The sequence below is a fragment of the Tursiops truncatus genome, chromosome 1 (genome assembly GCF_011762595.2).
Source record: "Tursiops truncatus isolate mTurTru1 chromosome 1, mTurTru1.mat.Y, whole genome shotgun sequence".
NCBI classification, from domain to species: domain Eukaryota; kingdom Metazoa; phylum Chordata; class Mammalia; order Artiodactyla; family Delphinidae; genus Tursiops; species Tursiops truncatus.
In genome coordinates this window covers 166,836,634-166,857,769 of record NC_047034.1, presented here as the reverse complement: position 1 = coordinate 166,857,769, position 21,136 = coordinate 166,836,634, and the positions used below count along the sequence as shown (strand labels likewise).

General features: G+C 51.6%; 1 long non-coding RNA gene across 3 annotated transcripts in view; it reads left to right on the top strand.

Annotated features, from left to right (window-relative positions):
• Window positions 1-5,730: 5,730 nt before the first annotated feature.
• LOC117308460 (uncharacterized) overlaps window positions 5,731-21,136 on the top strand; it is a 35,682-nt gene continuing 20,276 nt past the window's right edge. Inside the window, exons 1-2 of one of the 3 annotated variants that reach the window (XR_012327271.1) lie at window positions 5,731-6,318; window positions 15,078-15,160. This is a non-coding gene — a long non-coding RNA (uncharacterized lncRNA). The other 2 variants (XR_012327272.1, XR_012327268.1) reach the window with 2 other exon arrangements.

Sequence of the window (21,136 nt, the reverse complement as noted above, 5' to 3'; positions counted from 1 at the left end):
TGACCCTCAGTTTCCTCATTTAAAAGATGAGAAGAAGCAAGGTCTGGGAGGCTGAAACGGACTTGTGGGCGTGGCAGTGGACTGCAATGTGAGTGGTATTTCAGGGCTAGCTGTGGGCGGGGCTAGAGCTCTCCCCCAGCTCTCTGAGCCCCGGAGAGATCTCTCCCATCGCTACATTATTATAGCACTTAGGAATAATGATAGCAATGATGACAACAGCCATGCCCACTGCAGGCTTGTGATGATCCGGGAACTTTGCAGACTAAGTTATCTAAGTCCTTTGTTTTCTGAGTTTATTTTCCCAACCTGCCATCTTACAGATAAGGAGCCTGAGGCTCAAGAGAAGGGACTGCCAGGAAGGACAGATCTGGGATCTGCAAGATCCTCTATCGAGTCAATAAATACTCGGTGAAGATAAGCCACGTGTCAGGTGCTGGGGATTTAGAGGGTCCCTGTGTCCATGGAGCTCATAGCCTTGTGGGGGAGATGGGCTATAAATCAGTGAACAAGTGATACACAGACAAGCATCAGGTATCCGGCATGACCTGGGACCTCCTGTTCTCCTGCACCTTTAGCGGATGTGTTTGGATTCCTCCTAGGACAGAGGAACTTTGTCATCTAGTCACCCACAGTGCTGGCCCTGGAGTTGGCCGGCACCTGCTGAAATGAAATCAAGAATAAATCAATTCAGGGACTTCCCTGGTGGTCCAGTGGTTGAGAATCCGCCTTCCAATGCAGGCAGGGCTGAGGGGCCGAGGAGTGAAGATGTCCAGGGAGATGGGGCCAGGGTCTTTGTTCTCTGTTTCCCCCTGCCCCACCTGGTCTCCATCCCACTGACCCTGGGGACAGTGACCCTAGGCGGCTGGAGTGGGGCACAGTATGTGTGGTGACCTTAGAGCTGTGGACAAATATACAGGTTTACCTCTTTCCGGATCCGTGGTAGGAATGCACTGTCCATTCCCTTAAAGTTAGGGATGATGGTGTGACAGGCTTTGGCCAATGAAATGTGACAGCAACCAGAGACTAGCAGGGTGGTGGTGGCTTGGTCTGAGTGAGGGCAAGATGGGGCAGAGCCCCCACCAACCCACAAGCATGTAGTGTGAACAGGAACTAAACCTGTGCTGTTTGGAGCCATTGAGGTTTTGGAGTTGTCTGTTACTGTGACATAACCTGTGTATCCTGATTGATGGGTTCTGGGGTGGGGAAGCTATGGGACAGCAAGAGAGACTGCAGCCTTGGAATTAATCAACTGATCCTTTTTCCTTCCTTCTTTTATTTATCCAGCCATTCATCTGTCTGTCTGTCCATCCGTCCATCTGTCCATTCAGCTACTCATTCATTCACCTACCCATCCATCCTCCCATCTGTCCATCCATCTGTCTGTCCCTCCATCCATCCATTTGTACATCCATCCATCTACCCATCCATCTGTCCATCTAAGGATTCACACCCAGGTCTGCCTGGCTATGAAGCAGACCTCCTTTGTGCCAGGATGCCTCTTTGGAGAAGACGCGTCCTTCTCTCTACCTGCCCCAAACCTCTCTGTCCACCATGGCCTGTTCAACCCTCCCTCCCCCAAGAAGACTTGCCTGACCTGCTCCCAGGCTCAGCGAGGGTGTCCAGGGGGCTGGAGAGACCACAGAGCCCTAATCACCGTGACCGGCCCACATGTGTGTCGACTGAGTCACAACCTGTAGGCACAACTGCACTTTCCCAGAGAGAGCTGAGGCATCATGGGAATTTGGCTGCAGTGACCCTGGGACCCTGATTGCCAGAATGGCCCCAAATGCACATACATGGGGACCTTGTCCTCGGCAGGCCTCACAGGTCCATTTTGGGTTTGGCAAATGTGATCATTCTAGAAATGTGCTCCCACCACCACAGCTCCATTCTTGACCCCTCCAGGGTTCAAAGCAGCCCTGGGGTCCACCTTGAAACACAGGTCTTACTTTGAAAAAAAGGAGGAGGAGCCCTTGATGGAGGGAAATTGAGTTTTTAGTGAAATTATCACATGCTGAATGGTTAGGGGAGCCACTCAAGCCTTGCTATTTCCTCCGGGGTCTCCCTAGCAGCCCTTGCTGCAGTACTGAGAGAGGAGGCTTCCCTCAGCCTGGGAGGCAGTGTAGCCTAGTGGTAAATGCATGGGCTTTACAGGCAGACAGTGGGGCTTGAGTTCCTTTTCACCTCCTTGTGGTCCCTGAGCAGAAACTTCACATCTCTGAGCCTCAGTTTTCACATCTGTAAAATGGGATTTTCCTCGGCTTGAAGGGTTGTTATGGGAATGTGTCGGGATAGTGACAGAAGTGCCTGGCACACAGTAGGTGTGCAATAATGGTAGTCACTATCAATGGTGGTAACACTGTGCACTGGACAGGACCTCACTTGGTAACAAATGTGCAGAGATTTGGTAGCAAGAATGAGGGTGATGGTGGTGATTTATTTTTGAACTAAGTCCAGTTCCTCTTGTTGAGGGAGCTTAGTCTCTGGGGTTAAATGTTAAGAACCAGGATCGAGGGCACAGTTCAACTTACATTTATAAGAGGAAGGGAATTTTTCCTTTCTAAAACTCCTACTGTGTGCCACGTGCTGAGGTTAGCAGAGTAGGTGCATAATTTCTTGGGAGCTTTGCATGGGCTTTAAAGGGGATCATTAACCCCACTCTACAGATGGTGCAACTGAGGCTTAGAGGCCAAGGGTCTGGTCAAGGCCACGGAGTGAATAAAAGATGGAGTGAAGATTCCAGCCCAGGTCCCAACAGCCCCACCTCCTGTGCTCTTTCTTGCACAAACAGTACTCAGGCCTCTGTGCTGGTCGCTCTCTCCACTGCCAGTCAAGGTCATGTGATGGCCCAGGCAGCTTTGCCAAAGCCTCTCCTCGTGCCCACAGGAGGCCACCTTGCCCTGGGGCTTGCCGTTGGCTGCTACCCTGGCTGGAGTGTGGACTCAGGTCTGCTCTGGGTCAAGCTCCCTGGGGGCCCAAGGACAGGAAGGGGGCAGGAAGTGGGCTGCTGGGCAGCAGGTGGCAATGGCACTGGGGAGTCAGCGTGTTGCTTCCTGACACCTCATTCTTACTCCCAGGGTCCTTCCCCTACTCAGGACCTCCACCACCTTCATTCTGGAGCCCTCGTCCCTTCTCAGGGAAGAGAATCAGCCTGGGGTGCCTGCACTTGATTTAGGCCACGGTCCCCACCGTAAGGAAACTGAGGCCCAAGGACAGGAAGGGAGACTAGCCCAAGTGGCAGAGCCAGAACTGAGAACCTGGGCTCCAGATGCCCTTCTCAGGGCCCCTTCTCCTATGGAACTCCCAGGATGATCCTACTTCCCAACAAGTCACTAGCTAGTTCCCATGGGACATGGGAACAAATGATCTGACATCAGAACAGTCAAGGAAAATTCGAGACACAGTCAGCACAACTAAACCCCACAGAGTCCCTCCTCTTGCACCCGCCGTCTCAGCGGCTAAATGCATCTCTTCTTCCGGGAGTGAGGATGCAGGTCAATGCTTAACCCAAATCCCCAGTTCTCACGGTGACATTTCCGGCATGGTGGCACCTGGGCAGGGCAGAGATTTTGGAACTTGGGGAGGAACATTTCTAGCTTCTCTCTTTCCTACTCCACGCGGCCTTTGGGAAGGCTGACCAGAGCCCTTGCACCAGGCGGGGCCTCCTCAGAAGACTTTTTCTGTGCCTTCCTGTTGCGGTTTTGACTTTGGGGAAATGCTCTGGCCTTGAACTCATCGAGGGTCGGCCCCATGTGAAGCTCGAAGTTTGTTCAGCCGTTTTGGGCTCCTGGTGGCAGGGAGCTCGGCCTTAAGCAAAGTCCAAACTGACCGCAGGCTTCCAGGGTGACTCTGGAGCGGTCGGGCCTATTTATATGTGGTGGGCATTATATCACCACTTCCCTCCACGCTGAGTTTGTGAAGGTTTTTCTCTAGGGGTGGAGCGTGCTCTTCTTTCCATCATCATCCTTGCTTTTCCTGGCTTCTCAGAGTTGGGGGGCTGACCAGCCAAGGGAGACAGTGCTGCAAAGTGGTTAAGGTGTGGACGCAGACAGATCTGGCTTTGAGTCCTTCAGGTCTCAGGTCAAATGTCACCTCCTCCAGGAGGCCTTCCCTGTCTGCTCTGCCCCTGTTTTATTGTCTTCACAGTATTTACCACTGCCTGGATGATCTCATCATATATTGATTTGTCTTACTGTCTCCCCCACCTGGATGTCAGCTCCAAGGTCAGGGGCTGTGTCTGTTCACAGATGTATCTTCAGTACCGAGCACAGTGTCAGGCCCACAGTAGGTGCTCAATCAAAGGATGCTGAATAAATGCACAAATGGGGTATGTTCCCTCCAACAGTGGTTCTCAAATTTCAAGGAGCACCAGAGCCCCAGGGTGCTTGTTAACTATACAGACTTGGGTCCTGCCCCAGAGAATCTGATTCTGTGGGTCTGGAGTGAGCAGGTATCTGCAGCAGGTCTGGAGGCCATCCCTCGGGAAACGCAGGCCCGGGGATCCTGGTCTGCCGAAGGGCCCCGGGCACAGCAGGACTGGCGCTGAGCTGCGGCTGTGGTTCCCCTACATCCTGCCTTGAGGGTCTTGGGAAGGGGCTGTGCAGCAGGAGGGGCCTTGGGCCCTCAGTGAGGGTAGCAGAGGGTGTACCCCCTACCCCCCACAAGTGAAGCCAGGCTCTCTCTCCTTTCAGGCATCCGAATCAGGGTCTCGCTTTCATAGAATTCCTTGCTTAACGTCTATTTTCTCTGCTAGACTCTAAGTGTCGCAAGGGCAGGGCTGAAGTCAGTTCTTAACCGCCCTTACACGTAGGCAAGTGAGGTGCTGGCCTTGCTCCTGGACCCTGATCTGGTGCTCTGTTGCCTGCATTGCATCCCACAGAGTGAGGCACCAAGGGGATGTGCCCACCCAGAGCTCATACTGTTGATACATCCCCCTGTAGACCACCTTCCGGATGCTGGAACCCCTGCCGTGCTTGAAGAGGCCTGAGCCTGCTTCCAGGGTCTGTGTGGGCCCCTTCCGCAGGCCTCTTCCCCCGAGGGTGGACTGCACTGTGGGTGTGAGCCCTGCTAGGCCGAGGTGGCCGTGGAGCAGATGTCTGAGGGGCATGGGACAGAGTTTGGACATGCGGGCTGAGGTGTCCACACACTGAAACCAGGGTGGGAAGAGAAGGGGCCAGGCCATGACTGGAAAGTTGCAAAGCTTCGTCTTGTGCTCACTCATATTCCAGGGCCACTCATGGCATGGCGGCGGCCTCACCTTCTTCTTACTTCACCCCTGGCTTCTCTGCTTTAAGCCTGCCCCCTCCTTAGACAGCAAGCAAGGGAAGGGTGGGGGGATTCCAATACGTGTCATTTCCTTGCCACGTATGTTCATCATTTACGTAGGGCCTGCCATGTCCAGAGCTTCCTTAAGTTTCCACGTTTAATCCTCACAGTGTCCAGGGGGTTAGGTAATGTTTTCCCCATCCTAGGGTGCTCAGAGAGGCCAGGTGACTTGTCCAAGGCCACAAAGCCAGTAGAACATCCTCACTTGCTGACTCCAAAGCTAGTGTTCACAGGCTGGGGAACAGATGTTTTAGGAAAGAGTAGCACTCTGGGGATATTGGGTGGGTGCATGTGCTGTGTTTCTGGGGTGGTGACAGGGTGATGGGGAAGGAGGTGGGTATGGCTCTGAAGATCCTCAAGAGGGCAAGGGGGGGGCGGGTCCCCGTCACACAGCAGGACTGGGACCAGCAGGGCGTCAGCAGTGTCCAGGGACAACTTGGGAGCTCTTCAGACCCCCAAACCACCGTCGGACATCCCAGAGCCTCCCCCCAAATAAACAAAAGTCAAGTTAATACAGGGTACTGGCTACACAAATGAGGCACCAGCTCAAACCCGCTGGTTGTCTTCCAGCCAGGTGGCCGCCCCTAAAACAGGACTTGTCACGGGGTGAGGCAGGACTCTCCCAGCACAGCATCCCCCCAGGACAGGGCTGAGCCCCTGGAACAGAGCCCCTCCAGTCAGTCAGTGTTTAGTCACACGCCAGGCACTAAGCCAATTTCACTGTCACAACAGCCCGAAGGGGTGGTTACAGGTACTATCCTCATGCTACATAGGGAGAAACGGAGGCTCAGAGAGATGAAGTACCTGGCTTGAGGTCACAAGGCAGCAGGTGGACAGGGGCATTTGGACCCAGGGCTCTGTGACTCCAGAGCCCAAGGGCTTGATCTCCTCCGTCTGCCTGGCGTTTGCTGATGCCTTGGGCCGTGTGGCTGGAGGAACGGGAAGAGGTGAGTTCTGACTCTCGCTCCCCTCGGCTCCCAGACAGACCAGAAGGTGAGTGTGTGGTGCCCTGGGGCTGCGGGGAGCCAGGGCGGACAGGAGCAGTAGGGCGTGTGGATGGGTAGGAAACCCAGCCTGGCAATGCCAGCCCCAGCAGGAAACACCTTTGCTTGTTCGGCCAGGCTGTGGGCAGAGGGCAGCTGTGTTGGGTGCCTACTGCCACAAGCTGGAGGTGGTTTCTAAGGGCAGAGGGTAAACAGTTGCCTTGGCTACCTGGGTGTGCACCTGGGTGATAGGTCAGCTCTGGCGTGTTCTGGTAAGTGAAGGAGGGAAACCAGAGGCCTCGTGCTCTGAGACTGAGGTGGAGGGCACCAAAGGGAGGGCCCAGGACGAGTCTGCTGTCACAGAAGCTGGCCCTGGCTGGGCTGGCTTGGGGGCTGGCATTGTCTGCTCCCCAGGAAGGAGGGTCCTGGAGTCGGGACATCAGGGAGGCTCTGCTCTGGTCAACCTGGCAGCATCTGTGTGACAGGAGAGAAAGAGGACATCACCTTTCTTTCTTTTTTCCTTTTTAAAGTTTATTGGAGTATAGCTGATTTACAGCACAGTGATTCAGTTACACACACACACATACATATATTTTCTTTTTCAGATTCTTTTCCCTTATAGGTTATTACAAAATATTGAGTATAGTTACAGTAGGTCCTTGCTGGTTATCTGTGTACATCTCCTTTCCTTCTTTCTTTCTTTCTTTCTTTCTTTCTTTTTTTTTTTACAATAAGCAGCCTTTCAATGCTGATTCATTGTTTTATTTTTTTTCATTTTTAAAAAAACTTTTTACTATAGAATGTAAAAACGACACCAAAGTACAGACAATTGCTGTTTCCATTTCCCTCCTTCAACATTCATCAATACGTGACCAGTCTTGTTTCATCTGTACTCTGCCCCACTCTCCACTCTTCACAGATTGTTTTGAATCAAATCTCAGACATCAAATATTTCATCTGTAAATATGTACACCACCCTTCTTAATCATCACTCCTCCTTTCTGTCCCACACTATGGGCTGTCTACTTGCTATTTCATTTCTCATCCAACAAACGGTAATCAAGCCGGCTCTGAGCTTGGGGTACAGCCCCGAAGTTGCCAAACTCACAGTCTTCACCTCCATGGAGCTTCAGTCTAGAAATCTCCATATATTGGTTTCCTCTCATCTGTTATTTGCAAGGTGAAACCAGCTCAAGCAAAGCAAAACAAAAAAAACACAGCGGGGGAGGGCATCCTGTGATCAGGAAGACTTTCCCATGCTGCTGGCTCTAGGGCAAAAGAACATTTCAGGCTCAACTGCTCTGTCTCCATCTCTTGCTTGTACCTTCTCTGCCTGGGGCTTCATTCACCCTGAGCATTCCTTTTTTTAAAAAAAAAATTTATTTATTTATTTATTTTTGGCTATGTTGGGTCTTCGTTGCTGCACGTGGGCTTTTTCTAGTTGCAGCAAGCCGGGGCTACTCTTTGTTTCGGTGCACGGGCTTCTCATTGCGGCGGCTTCTCTTGTTGCGGAGCACGGGCTCTAGGCGTGCGGGCTTCAGTAGTTGCAGCACGTGGACTCAGTAGTTGTGGCTCGTGGGCTCAGTAGTTGTGGCTTACGGGCTCTAGAGCGCAGGTTCAGTAGTTGTGGCAAACGGGCTTAGTTGCTCCACGGAATGTGGGATCTTCCCAGACCAGGGATCGAACCTGTGTCCCCTGCATTGGCAGGCGGATTCTTAACGACTGCGCCACCAAGGAAGCCCCTCACCCAAGCATTCTTGATGGGGCCCTGAAGATGCCTGCCCCAACCAGGATCCCTACAGCTTCCCCTTCCCTAGCAACACCCACATAGCCAATCTAATTTCGGACCCACTTCTGAGACAACTGGTGGGGGGTGTTCTCTTGAGCAAGAGTCAAAAATAATGTGTCCATGACTGAGAAGACAGATATTCAAGGACCAATGTAACCAATACTTATATAATTGTAATTGTGATTGGTGTCACAAAGAAGTACAGGGTGAGATCAGTAAATGAGGGAATCTGATCTGGTCTGAGAAATCAAGGAAGGCTTCCTGGAGTAATTAGCCTTTGAATAGGGGTTTGACACAGAAGCGGGAATTAACTGACATAGAATGGGGAAGAGTGTTTGAGACAGAAGGAGCTGAACAGCTTTGAGGTTGGGTGCAGAGAGTCCTGGGAAGAGAGCAAGAGATGAATGAGTATGTTAGCAGTCAGCCCATGTGGGCCTCTCTGTGGAGGCAACAGTAGGAATTTTGGCGTTTCCTTGAGAGCCATGGGAAGCCCTTGGAGAGTTGTAACTTGGGCTGGCATCACAGAATATATGTTCTATAAAGATCTCTTTGGCTACACTATGGAGAATGGACTGAAGGGGGCAAGTAGGCACCGAGAGACAGTTGGCTACAGCAGTCATCCAGGCAGGAGGCGATGGTGGCTTAAGTGAAGGAAGTGACATAGGAGACAGGATGAATTTGAAATACATTTTGGAGGTAAAATTAATAGAATTGGGGAACTGATTGAATGGTGGAGGGGTGGGAAGAGATAAACATTTAAAGGACGGCTTCTAGGTTCCTGGCTTACACAGAAACCTATGGAGTGGGAATTATCGGCTCTCATTTAACTGGCTCTGAAAACGGAGGCTCAGAGACAGGAAAGGACTTACTCGAGGTCACACAGCATGTGAGCGGCCGAGCCTGGATTCTGACTCAAGTCTGCCTGTCTTCAAAACCCGTGTTCTTCTTCTCCATGTTTTTTTCTCTGCAATTCTCTCTTCCATGACGGCTTTGAGAAATGAGTGGCAGGTTTAGAGAGGTCTGAGGAACCCAGCTCCCTGTTGAGGGAACATCTGCAATGAGGTGCCTGAGGCCTCTAGAATGTCCATAGCTAGGAGCCCAAGCCAGAGGGCTGGACAGAGAGAAGCCTACAGGAGGGTGACTCGGGATGAACACAGCCTCCTCCGCCCCTGACGGCCAGGATATGTATAGCCTGAGGAACTTCAACATCTCGGGAGGAGCAAGGACCCTGAAGTCAGGCCTGGGGGGGTGTATTCTGGCCCCATGACTTCTGACCTCTGTCTCTAGGACTCAATTTCCTTTGCTTGTAAAGTGATGTCTACATTCCTACCTTGCAGGGTGATCACAAGACAGGTGAAGTCTTGGCACCGAGAAGGGGTGTAAATTGTAGCTATTAAAATTCTCTTATGCTAACCTTGGGGTTTGAGCAATATTGAGAGAGTCAAGCAGGTTTGAGATTCTGGGATGGGAATTCCCAGAGGTGGGAATACTACAAACACAAATCGCCAGAGCGTGCGGGGGAAGGGGCCGGCACCGGTGCCAGCCTGGGGACCTTGAATCTGTACCCTTACTCTCCATGCTCAGAAAAATGTGTTCCTCTCCAGCCCACCCCAATCCACAGCACATCTCCCCTCCTCCAGGCCACGAATTCTCAGTGAACTTGTACCCATCATGGCTGTCTTCTTGCTGATCTGACCTTTGTGAGTGACCCCTCAGCTTCCAGAAAGTGAGACCAGGTAGAGTTGCCCAGGCAGCTGAGTGACCTGACGTGACTTAACCTTACTGTCCCCCTGCTAACTCAGGAATCCAGAAGTGATAAGACCATCTTTCCCAGAGTGTATTTAAGGATTCAATGAGATAATGTATGTGAAATGCCCACCATAGCAATAAATAGTGCTTCCCATTGGGTTATCATTATAGTTTGTGCCTGTCTCTCTTTCTAGGCCATGAACCTCACAGAAAGTAGAGATCATACCTCTCTGACCTCTGAGTACTCAGAGGCTGGCAGGATGCCTGACACATAATAGGTTCTCAGTTAAGCCCTGTTAAATAAGTGTGCTCCCTTTTTGGAGTCCCCAGCAGTGACTTCCACATTATTAAGAGGAAGATGGGGTACAGGTTAGGAGAATGGATTGGGGGATCAGATAGATTTGGGGTTCATATCTTGTCTCTGACTCATACCAGCTACGATGCTTCAAGTCACTTCACTTAACCTGCTTCCTTCTCTGCAAAATAGGATTAAAAGGCCACCTCCCAGGATTCTGTGATCACATAACTCATGCATGTGAAATGCTTAATGCAGTTCATGATGGGAGCTGCAATTATGATGATTAATCAACTAACTCCCATGTATTGGGTTGGCCAAAATTTTGTTTGGGTTTTTCCGTAACATCTTATGGAAAAACCTGAATGAACTTTTTTGGCCAACCCAATAGGTGGCTGCCCAATGCAATGGGCCAAGTGCGTAGCTTTCCCAGCAACCCCCTGCCCTCCCAGATAACCTTGATTGTGGTTTGGGGAGCCATGTAGTTGCAGGGACTTATTCCACTGCTGGTGCTAGGCAGGAGCAGGGCTAAGGCAACAAGGGCATTTCAACCCCCTGGCTCAGTGATTGGTTTTGTGCTGGGCATATGATCTAGACCTGTCACATCAGAGCGAACCTTAGGACTTTTGCTGGGAATTCTGGAACAAAGATGCTTCTCTGATACCCTACTGATCACAAATGAAGCGATCTTTTTCTTGGGAACTGCTGGGAGGTGTCCTGGGACGGTAAGGGAAGCCAGTTTTGAAAAAGGCAAGTTGAGTAAGAGAAGGAAACTGAGTCCTTGCTAGCACTGTTAAGCTGCTGGATCAAGCCTTTCCTGAAGGACTTCTCAAAACATGTGAGCCAATAAATTGCCTTTATTATTTATGGTTGTTTGAATTGAGTTTTCTGTTCCTAGTAACCAAAGTCACCCTTACGGATACAACACATACATTTCTCCACCTTGTGTAGCTGTCACTTCCTTTCTGTGGGTGTGGTGACATCAGCTCAGGCCACATTTCCTCCATGAGCACATGGGCTCTGTGAGAACCAGCTGACACTGCTGCCTGTTGGAAACCAGACCACCCAGGAGCCGAAAGATTATGGAAACATAAAGAAAACCAGAGCAGGGAAAAATCCAAATGAATGTTTCCAGAATAACCAAAAAGAAAGAAAGAAAAAAAAAAAAAAAAACCAAAAGTGGTGGCAACGCTAATAGCAAAATAATTGACAGCCACACTCCTGATTGAGGAGGGTGTATCCCAATCTAAACCACCTGAAGGGAGTATCATCCTTGCAGGGAATATTCCTTGCTTCTGGCTGTCAGCATCTCCTCCCCTGCAGGCCAGCACTCTGGTTTCTTTTCCTGGAATTATGGCAGGGGTCCCACCTTCCCTAGCCAAAGGTGGGCTAAACAAAAGCTCCTTTACTGAGATGGAATCTTGAGCAGAAGAGGCTGGTCCATCTATCTCTGTGTCAGGATCCTCACCATACTATTCCAGTCGTGAACCCGATGTACCTTTTGGATCTAACTTCTGCAGCATCCTTGGTTCCCAAGCCTGGTGCTCTGGCCCCCTGTGGATCCTGTGAACTCCCAGTAGCAGCCTTCCAATATTTTTCCTTTTGCTGAAGCTAGCAAGATTCATTTCTGTTGTTTACAACCAAAGAGTCTTCAGTGATACACCTGCTGAAGGGTCTGCAGCAAGGTGGGAGAAGAGTCTGTCATTCATTGAGAAGCCTCGTCAAACACAGGCTGGGTGATTTCCCACAAGGCTCTAGCGATGCACTCTGTGGGTCCAGTCTTGGGAAGGCAGACTGGGTAATTGTGAAGGGTGTCCTCAAAGTCGTAGTGCATTGTCAGGCATTGTCTGCAGGCTGAATACATACATATATAATGATGCTATAAATACAATGAATAAAATACAAATTAGTTTCAAGGAATTTCTGAATTCACATGTTAAAAAACCATTAGGTGGTTTATCGTCTAATCAATACTAAATGTAAAATCTGGGAAAACGTTTATATGGAAAAGGTGTGCTCCTCTTGAAAATGTTACAATCACAGCTGTGAGGGTGTGATGAGGCGAGGGTGTGTATTGCAGGACCATAGTGGTCATCTGTCCTTCCTGCCTCCAGGACCCATTCTTCCTCCCTGCAGGACTGCACCCTGATAAACCTCCGGGAGACCGGTTGCTCCCACTGGCTCCAAAGGCGGCCTGTGACTCAGATCTGGCCAATCAGAGCACTGGATTTCCCTGGCCACACTGATTGGTTCGGGGATGGGGAAGTGACCCAATCAGAGCCAATGAGAAGCAACGGGAGTATCGCTGGGGCTTCTGGGAAGGAGCCACCCACCGTGACTTGGAGGATTTAAACCTGAAGAGGGGTGGAGGTCAGTAGTGGCCGAAGGTGATAAGTTCTGGGGGCGAACTTGCCTCTGAACAGGGCCAGCACGCAGGAGAGGGGAGCTGAACTGGAGAGGGAGGAGCTGGGTCCTTGGAGGGCGGTTTGGGCCTCTGCTGAGGCCTCACAGAGCCAGCCCGCCCCTGGACTCCTCAGTGACAGGAGCCGAAGACTCCCCGTTTCCTTAAGCCGTTCAGGGGTCCCAACGGACACATGGGAGAGGTGGTGCTGGAATTCTGAGACTCATCCGGTTGTCATCACCCCAGAGAGTCCTGCTTCTCGAAAGGGCACACATTCAGTGTAATTCAGCCGAGGTGTATCTCACCCCTGGAGGGGTGAGAATTCCACTGGGACCCACCTCACCCTGGGGACTCATTTTAGAGTTGCCAGGTTTAGCACATAAAAATATAGGACATCTCCTTAAATTTGAATTTCAGACAAACAACAAATCCTTTTTTTTTTTTTTTGTAGTCTAAGTATGTCTCATGCACTATTTGGGACATACATATTATACTAAATAATTATTGTGTATCTGAACTTCATATTTAACTGAGCTTCCTGTATTTAATGTGGAAAACCTACCCCAGACTTCCCCTGAAGTCACCCTGGACGGGTTCATTCACGAGGTGAGGAGGAGGCGGAGACAGGCATGGTGCATGGCGAGCTGTCACTGGATGGACAGGGAGCCTGGAGATGTGAGAGGTGACTGGGGAGGAGCGAAAGGAGGGGAGGGAAGAGAGCAGAGAGGAGTGGGGTCACCGAGGGTGTCAGCAGATGGGGAGCCTGAGGCCCTGCAGGGGAAGTATATTTTGCATGGCCATCACTGTGCCTGCAGTGGCTACCACCCCCTGGGAGAGGAAGCTGTCCCATCCTCACCCCTGCTCAAGGAGTCCACGTTTGCACCTCATGACCCCCCCAGCCACAGTTCGTTGGACAGGAATGGGTCCTGAGCCAAAGGCAGCCAATCCAGGGCCAGAATCTCATTGTGACTCAGTGAGAAGAGCTAAACTGGCCTGAGCAGATCCCAGACCTGAGCTTCGAGATGAGGAGAGACCGAGGCAGCCAGAAGGGGGATCTGAAGCTGGAGGAGATATGGAGAGAGGCTGAGAGGCCACGAGGGGCTGTGCAAAGGGGGGGCATGAGGGAGGGAAGCTGTGTGAAAGAAGAGGCTGAGAGGTCAGGAAACTAGGTCCCGAGCTAGGTCTTAGGGCTCCAGATAAGACCCCACTCTTAAGAAGCTCTCAGTCTAGTGGGATCAGACCCCTAAGGAATGAAGACTGGGACTCAGTGTACAGATAGTGAGATATACAATATACTTCTGGGACTTAGAGGAAGAAAACTTCAACTCTGCCTGGCAAGAAAACTTCAACTCTGCCTGGAAAATTGAGGAGGGCTTCTTAGGGGAGGTGGCCCTTGAGCAGGGCCATGGAGAATGAATAGAAGTTTACTGGGAAAGAAGGCAGGAAAGCGGTTGAAGCCACTAAAAAGCAAGAGTTCCTGATGTGGTGAGGTTGGATTAGAGATGAGGACTTGGAAGTTGCCTGTCTTGAGGTTACAAGTGGATGAGGCTGGCCAAGGAGAGAGCAGAGACCAGGGTCACAGGCTGCTGCTTTTGGGGGCCAGGCGGGCACATGAGTGAGCTAAGTTGGTCAGATGTGAGAGAGATCTTACGGCTTTGTGGGTCTGCTTCTATTTCCCATTTTTAAAAGGGCAGGGATCCAACCATTGCTCTCTAATTAAAACAAACCAGTGAAATGATGAAGAACAAATGTCTCCATGGCCAACTGGAAAGTCCACAGTCTGCCTAAAACAAACTAGACTAGCCACTAGAAACACCAGGGGCACTTTTACAAAGTACGATTCCTGGACCCCATCCCTGGAGAATATGACTTTATTGGTCCAGGGTGGGGCCTGGACAGCAAAATATTTTAATAGCTGCCCAGGTGATTCTGTGGTTCTAAGGTATCACCAGAGGTGAAAACCAGTGGTCCAAAAGGAATGCCACTTGGTGCCTTGCAGGAATGTGTCTTCCCAAATTTTTGATTTTTCTTTTCCTTCCTTTTTAAAGAATATTTATTTATTTATTTATTTATTTGGTTGTGCTGGGTCTTAGTTGTGGCCTGCAGGCTCCTTAGTTGCAGCAGGCGGGCTCCTTAGTTGTGGCTTGAGGGCTCCTTAGTTGTGGCTCACCAGCTCCTTAATTGCAGTTTGTGGGCTCCTTAGTTGCAGCTCACCGGCTGCTTAGCTGCATCACACAGGCTCTTAGTTGTGGCATGCAAACTCTTAGTTGCGGCGTGCATGTTCGATCTAGTTTCTTGATCAGGGATCGAACCCGGGCCCCCTGCATTGGGAGCGTGGAGTCTTAACTACTGCACCACCAGGGAAGTCCCTTGATTTTTTCAAGAAAAGCCCGAAATCTGGATTTTTCTGTGAAATAGCCTTATTTTAAAATGTTGGCTCAACTTCAAAGGTAAAATTGGGTAGTACTTACTATGGGTTGCTCTAAGCTCCTTTTCCTCACAACAACTCTATGAGGAATTTATCTTGTTTTGCAGATGAGGAAACAGAGGCATGGAGAGGCTGTGTAACTCACCCAAGGACCCGAGCTAGATAGGGTCAGAGCAAGATGCATACCCAGGCAAGTCTGGTTCCAGAGCCCATGCGTTTATCCACAGAACCCATCTGCAGCCTGGCCTCCCCACCCCCCCCCCAGCAGTTTGTGACCTCTGGTGGGTGAGTAAGAGGAGGGAAGGGCCGGGGGCAATCTTGGTCCTGATGAGAAAGAAGGCAGAGTGGCCAGAGGATGAGTGAGCTGCATGGTGGCTGCCAACAGACCCCCTTTGAATGAATGGAATGATGGGGCCCTTTGCCATCTGTAATGGCCTCCAGCATCTCTGGAGCCCCACGTGGCCCTGCCTAGGGAGTGGAGCCCAGCGGCTCTGCTTCCTATGAGGCCTAGCAGGTTCAGACTTAGGTTTTCATCAAGTGCCCTGCCGGCCCTGGCAGCGCTGGCGGCGCTGGCTCTGCCAAGATGCTGCCGATAAATGGGCTCACCTGGTGGTGGGGCCGTTGCCAGGGGAAGTTTCAGGCTTTGTTTCTTGCTGTGACTCAGGGTAGGTCATCATCTGGCAGCCATCGCACCTCATGCCGTGGGCTCCAGGCTGGGGCCCTGGACGTGTCTCCTTCTGAGGCTGGTCGGACCCATCTAATGAGCCCTGCTCCAGGAGTCACCTTATAAGGGAATGTTATCTTTCCACAGGCTTTGAGGATGGGGCCTGGGGCGGGCTGGGAGTGGGCATTCTGGGAAGGCAAGAGAATGGATTCAACTAACCGGCAGGATTGATTAAGGACCGGAAAGTGGTCACATTCTATGGATCTGCTGTGTCTTGCTAGGCGCCTTTGCATCCGATTTCTTAACATTTACAACAGTTCTGAGGGGTCAATGTTGTTATCTCCATTTTACAGATGAGGAAGTTGAAACTCAGAAAGGTGAGGTGATTTGGCCAGGTTTTCATGGCTTGTAAGTGGAGCTGTGATTTGAGTCCAGGTTGTTCCCTGGTCATTCACCTTCTCTAGATATGTCCTGAGGCCTCTCCTTAAGACCCACCCCAATCCCACTCATTCCAGACCCCAAGGCTTGATTGTCCTGCCCTAGCGGGTCAGGCTGTGTACGCCTCAGTGGCATATTCTCAGGTCGCAGGCATCTTGGACTGACTGGACCGAGAGATGACAAGTCTATGGAGACATGTGGGCGTCTGTACAGATCAATTGCAGAGAGATTCGGGGCTGGTGATTGTTAACACACTGATCGAATCATACAACACATCTGTGGCCACCAGGCAAAGAATCATCTTAGTTGAGTTAAAACTAAGAACAATGTTGTATGTCTTTAGCTAAAAAAGCAGTGATTATTTTGCTTTGCAGCTCACTTTTAACTTTATAAAAGTAGTTTAAAAATCAACATTGTTGTCTTTTCATCTCTGCTCAGCACTCTCTTCCTGCCCTCCTGCAGACAGGCTGCCCAGGTGGCATCTGGGCTCCTGTCTTTTGTTGCTTGTCTCTCCTCACTTGTCTGTTCAGCCCCACTAGGCATGGGCATAGGCTGTATCCGGATGAAGGCCTCACCAGGAGGAGGGTCTGAACCTGGGTGATGGGGAGTTCCCACCATGGCCCAGGCAGGAGCACTTCATAGGAGGGTCTTATTTTGTGGGGTGGCTGGACTCTGGGCCCCACTGGGAGGGAGGAGAACACGCCGAGCCCCAGTGGCTGCCCAGTCTTTAGTGAGAGGCCAGTTTTTTGGCCTGGTGTTCCAGGCCCTTCCCAGTCAGACCCTGGTCCACCTCTCCGGCCTCGTCCCCTGCCTCACCTCCCTGGCTTCAGTCCTGAGCCACTCTGCAGTCTCACTGTGTCACGCCTCCGTACCTTTGCACAGGCTGTTTGCTCTCCTAGGATCACCCTCCCTTACTTGCAGGGATACCCTGTGTGAAAGAGGCCAGCACTGGGTTAAACGCATAATCAGTGCTTAAAAGTGCACCTTCCATCCTCCCTCCCTCCTCTCTCCCTCCCTCTAACGTGGAAACATGGCCCTTCCTGCTCTAGGGGAACAATTAGTATGATGTGAGAGGCACAGTACCAAGCCAGAGAAGCCTCTAGTCTATGTGGATGGAAGAAACAATGCCTACAGCACCCAGGATCCCTGGGCATTCTCCCCTGTCCTCCCAGTCCACTGTCTTGTGTGACTCTTCCCCCTTAGAGGTGGAACGTGTGAGTTGCCTAAGCCAGCCTGGTCATCGTGTTCCCTCAGCCACAGGGTTTGGTTCATTCAGAGCCAGTGGGACATCATGAGATGCTGCTGGGACTGCTGGACAGACCCAAGCCCTCTTCTCCTGACTTGGGTCTGGACCTGGTTCTCCAGCCTGCCTGCCACTCTGTGAGCTCTCCACAACCCCCAGTAAATACCCTTCAAGCTTAAGGAAGCCAAAGGGGAGTCTGTGGCTGGCATTCAATGCACACACCCTACAAATCTACGAACTCCTGGGATAGAGGAGCTGAGAGTCAGGGCTCCAGTGGGGAGGAGAAGGTGGTGGTGAGAGTGTCTGGACGGAGGGGGATCCCATCTTGGCCCTGGATGGGACCACAGGGGTCAGCTGTTCAGTCCCTGAGTGGTGCCCAGTGTCCAACTCCAGGGGCTGCCTGGGGCAGGCAGCCAGGACTTTACCCAGAGGGGCCTCCTAACCCCAAACCTAGTCCTTTTTGCTGAGACCTGGGAGTGGGGATGGTGGGGCGCAGGGGAGGGAAGGGGGGACTGCCCCTTCTAGGCTGGCACCATGACCATAGCCACATTCCGGTGCCCAGAAGTGAATCCACGAGTGGGGGGGAAAAAGTCCCTAAAGCTAGTTCGAGGCCGAGGAGAGAGGCAGACACAGGCCTTTGTGTCCACACCTGTCCTTCCACAGCAGAAGGGGATGGTGAGGGCCCTGGGAGAAGGGGAATGGAAAGAGCATAGGCTGGGAGCCAGATGGATCTAAGTTTGAATCTACCTCTGCCGCTAATCAGCTGTGAGAGCTTGGACGTATCACCTTACCTCTCTGAGTCTCAGTTTCCTTGTGTGTAAAATGGGAATAATCCTACATGCATCCCGGGATTATTGTGAAGAGTGAACAAGGATGAATCATGTAAAATTTTATACGGGTGCTTGGCCCAAGCAAAGAGTCCACCAGTGTTTGCTTTTATTGTGGTGAAGAATAAGAACCCTGCTTCAGACCAAGCTTGGTCAGTTTCCTAAAGAGTTGGCTTTGGTTTAGTTCCAGTTCTGAGCTGGTGAACCTTGGGCAACTGACCGTGGGCTTCCTCTTCAGGTGTCAGTTTGCTTATCTGTAAAATGGGGATAATAGCATTTCCCATTTCAAGAGTAGATGTGGGGATTAAATGACATAATGCACATAAAGTGCTTGGCATCATGCCTGGCACATAGTAGGTGCTCAGTAAATGTCAGGTCCCTCCTGCCCAGCTCCCTGCTTTGTACTGGATATGAAGGAGCAGGTGGTGTGGGGAGCAGAGAAGCCCCAGACCTGGAATCAGAGAACTAGGTTCTGCCCCAGGCTTGGCATTGAATTGCTGGGCTTTCTTTGGGTGGGATCCTGACCCTTGGGTCTCTGTCGACCTCTCATCTGTTAAATGATGACCTTGGACTTGATGGTCCTGCTTCTGACTCTAAAATTCCATTCTACGAAAACAAGAACATTGCTACTTAAATAAAGGACTGAGGGCAGCTGCTCCTCACTTGAGATGGGGCTGTAACAGAAGGAGGCTGCACTTTCACTTCAGAAAACCCCCTTTTTTTCTTTCTTAAATGTTTTTTTTCAAAATAAATTTATTTACATATTTATTTTTGGCTGCGTTGGGTCTTGTTGCTGCATGCGGGCTTGTCTCCAGTTGTGGTGAGCGGGGGCTACTCTTCATTGCGGTGCACAGGCTTCTCATTGCGGTGGCTTCTTTGCTGCGGAGCACGGGCTCTAGACGTGCGGGCTTCAATGGTTGTGGCGCGCGGGCTTAATAGCTGTGGCGCACGGGCTTAGTTGCTCTGCGGCATGTGGGATCTTCCTGGACCAGGGCTCGAACCCATGTCCCCTGCATTGGCAGGTAGATTCCTAACCACTGCGCCAAAACCCCTTGAGAGGGGTTATGAAAGGGCAGGGTCTCCCCATCCCACCCCCCATCGGGCCTGGTCTAGAAGAGGAAGTTCCTTGTAAAGTGAAGGACGTGGGTCTGTGTAACGAGGAGGAGTTTGGGAGTCACCTCTGGGCTGCTGGAGAGAGATTTTGGGAGGCCCAGGACTCAAAGCTGGGTGGGGATGAGCAGTGGGCTCTTTGGTAGACAGGGGCTTGGGAAGGTGGGAACAGCCAGAGGCAGGGAATGGGCTGGCAGTGAGGGCCCTGGAATGTCCCAAGCAGTGAACTGGTCACTTTGGTGGTGTTGCTGGTTAGGTCCAGGAGTCTCCCTTCTTCCCTGACCCTTCGGTGGGCTCTGTTGCACCCACAGCCTTGTGTCCGTGGCCTTTGGGGGTGAAGGAGTCATGGCACAGGCTGCACACAGGAGCAGAGGGGGCGGCAGACAGCAGGGTGCAGTGGAGACGTGGCTCAGGCCAAGAGCAGATTTAGGAGTGGAGGGAGACAGGAACCTTAAACCCTCTCACAAGGTCCCAGGAACATCAAGAAGGGCTTTGGGCTTTCTGAAGTATGGGGCATAGGGTTTTGAATGATTTTATTTTGAAATTAAGGCCACGGTGAACCTAAAGGACATGGTGACATCGGGGTTTTGTTTTTATATTTGTATGACTTGGATCGGCAGAGAGGAAACGCTATTCCCTATTGGATGGGGGTGGGGCTGGGGAATGGCATGACCCAGGCCTGGAGCTGAGAAGCATGGGTTGGAGTGGAGGACTCTTGGATAGTGTTGCGGTGGAGGGCAATGGGTTTGAGTCACAAGGGCCTGGCATGCTAGGTAAGAACCTGATTTTTTATATAGGCAATGGGGCGCTATGGAAGACTACAGCAGGAGAGGGACAAGAAGCAAGCCGTGGGAGGACGGCTCCAGAGGCTTGTAGAGGAACTGGGGTGGGATGAAGACAGGCAGGGAGGTGGGGAATAAGCCTTTGGTGTTGAGGCCCATTCACTCTACAGGGTTTGTTGTGGCCAGATCAACACAGGTGGGTTACCAAGGGTGGGTGTGATGCCACCTCTTGTGAGAGAGGGCACCTGTGTGATGGTCCTGGTGGCAGCCCGATTTCACCTGCATCAACCACCAGCTTCCTTGTAGTCTCCACCTTTCCTGTGACTCAGTTCCCCTGATGACCTAACACAGAGCTGGGGGAATTTTTGAAGTTCTGTCATTTCGGAGGTGACTCAGTTAAATGGGCAGGGCTGGGAGAAGGGGATCTCTCACCCCAAGAACTTTTGTGTAACCCCCAAATCTTCATGGGTTGCGGCTGAGATCTAGCCACCACACCTGCTGATCTTGTTTGATGGATGGGGAAACTGAGGCCTAGAGATGTGAAGGGATCTGTGTAGGCTTGAGTGGCCGGAGCAAAGGCCTGGGTCTGGTTCAAGTTCAGTCACTTTCTGTGTGACCCTGGGTGAGTCTCTTCTCTCTGGGCCTCTGTTTTCTCATCTGTATGGTAGGATAATGCAGTCTCATCCTCCCATTTTCTTGCCTTCCTTCCCCTCACCATAGACACCATCCTTGCCCTGGCCTCTGGCCCCTGTGCAGGTCCTGGATGTCTTTATAGCTCACAGATGCTCCGCCACCTTCTCAGCCTGACACCAGCTCCCTCCCCCTCATAGGACCCAGCTTTCCTTGGGGACACGCCTTCCTAACCCTGCCATTCTCTGGCAGGCTGAGATCCTTGACACTGCCGTCCCGCTGACCTCCCTGCCACCCTGCACATTCCCTGAAGACTTGGCTCACGCCCTTCCCTCCACTCCATCCTACTGTCATCCAGGGTGACTTTAGTGACTTCGTGGATGGCCTGTCTAGCACCTGGTCACTCAGTTCCTGGACTGCCTTGTCTCCAGTGGCTCCATTCCCTCCACCTGCCCACCCCGTGGCCACCCTG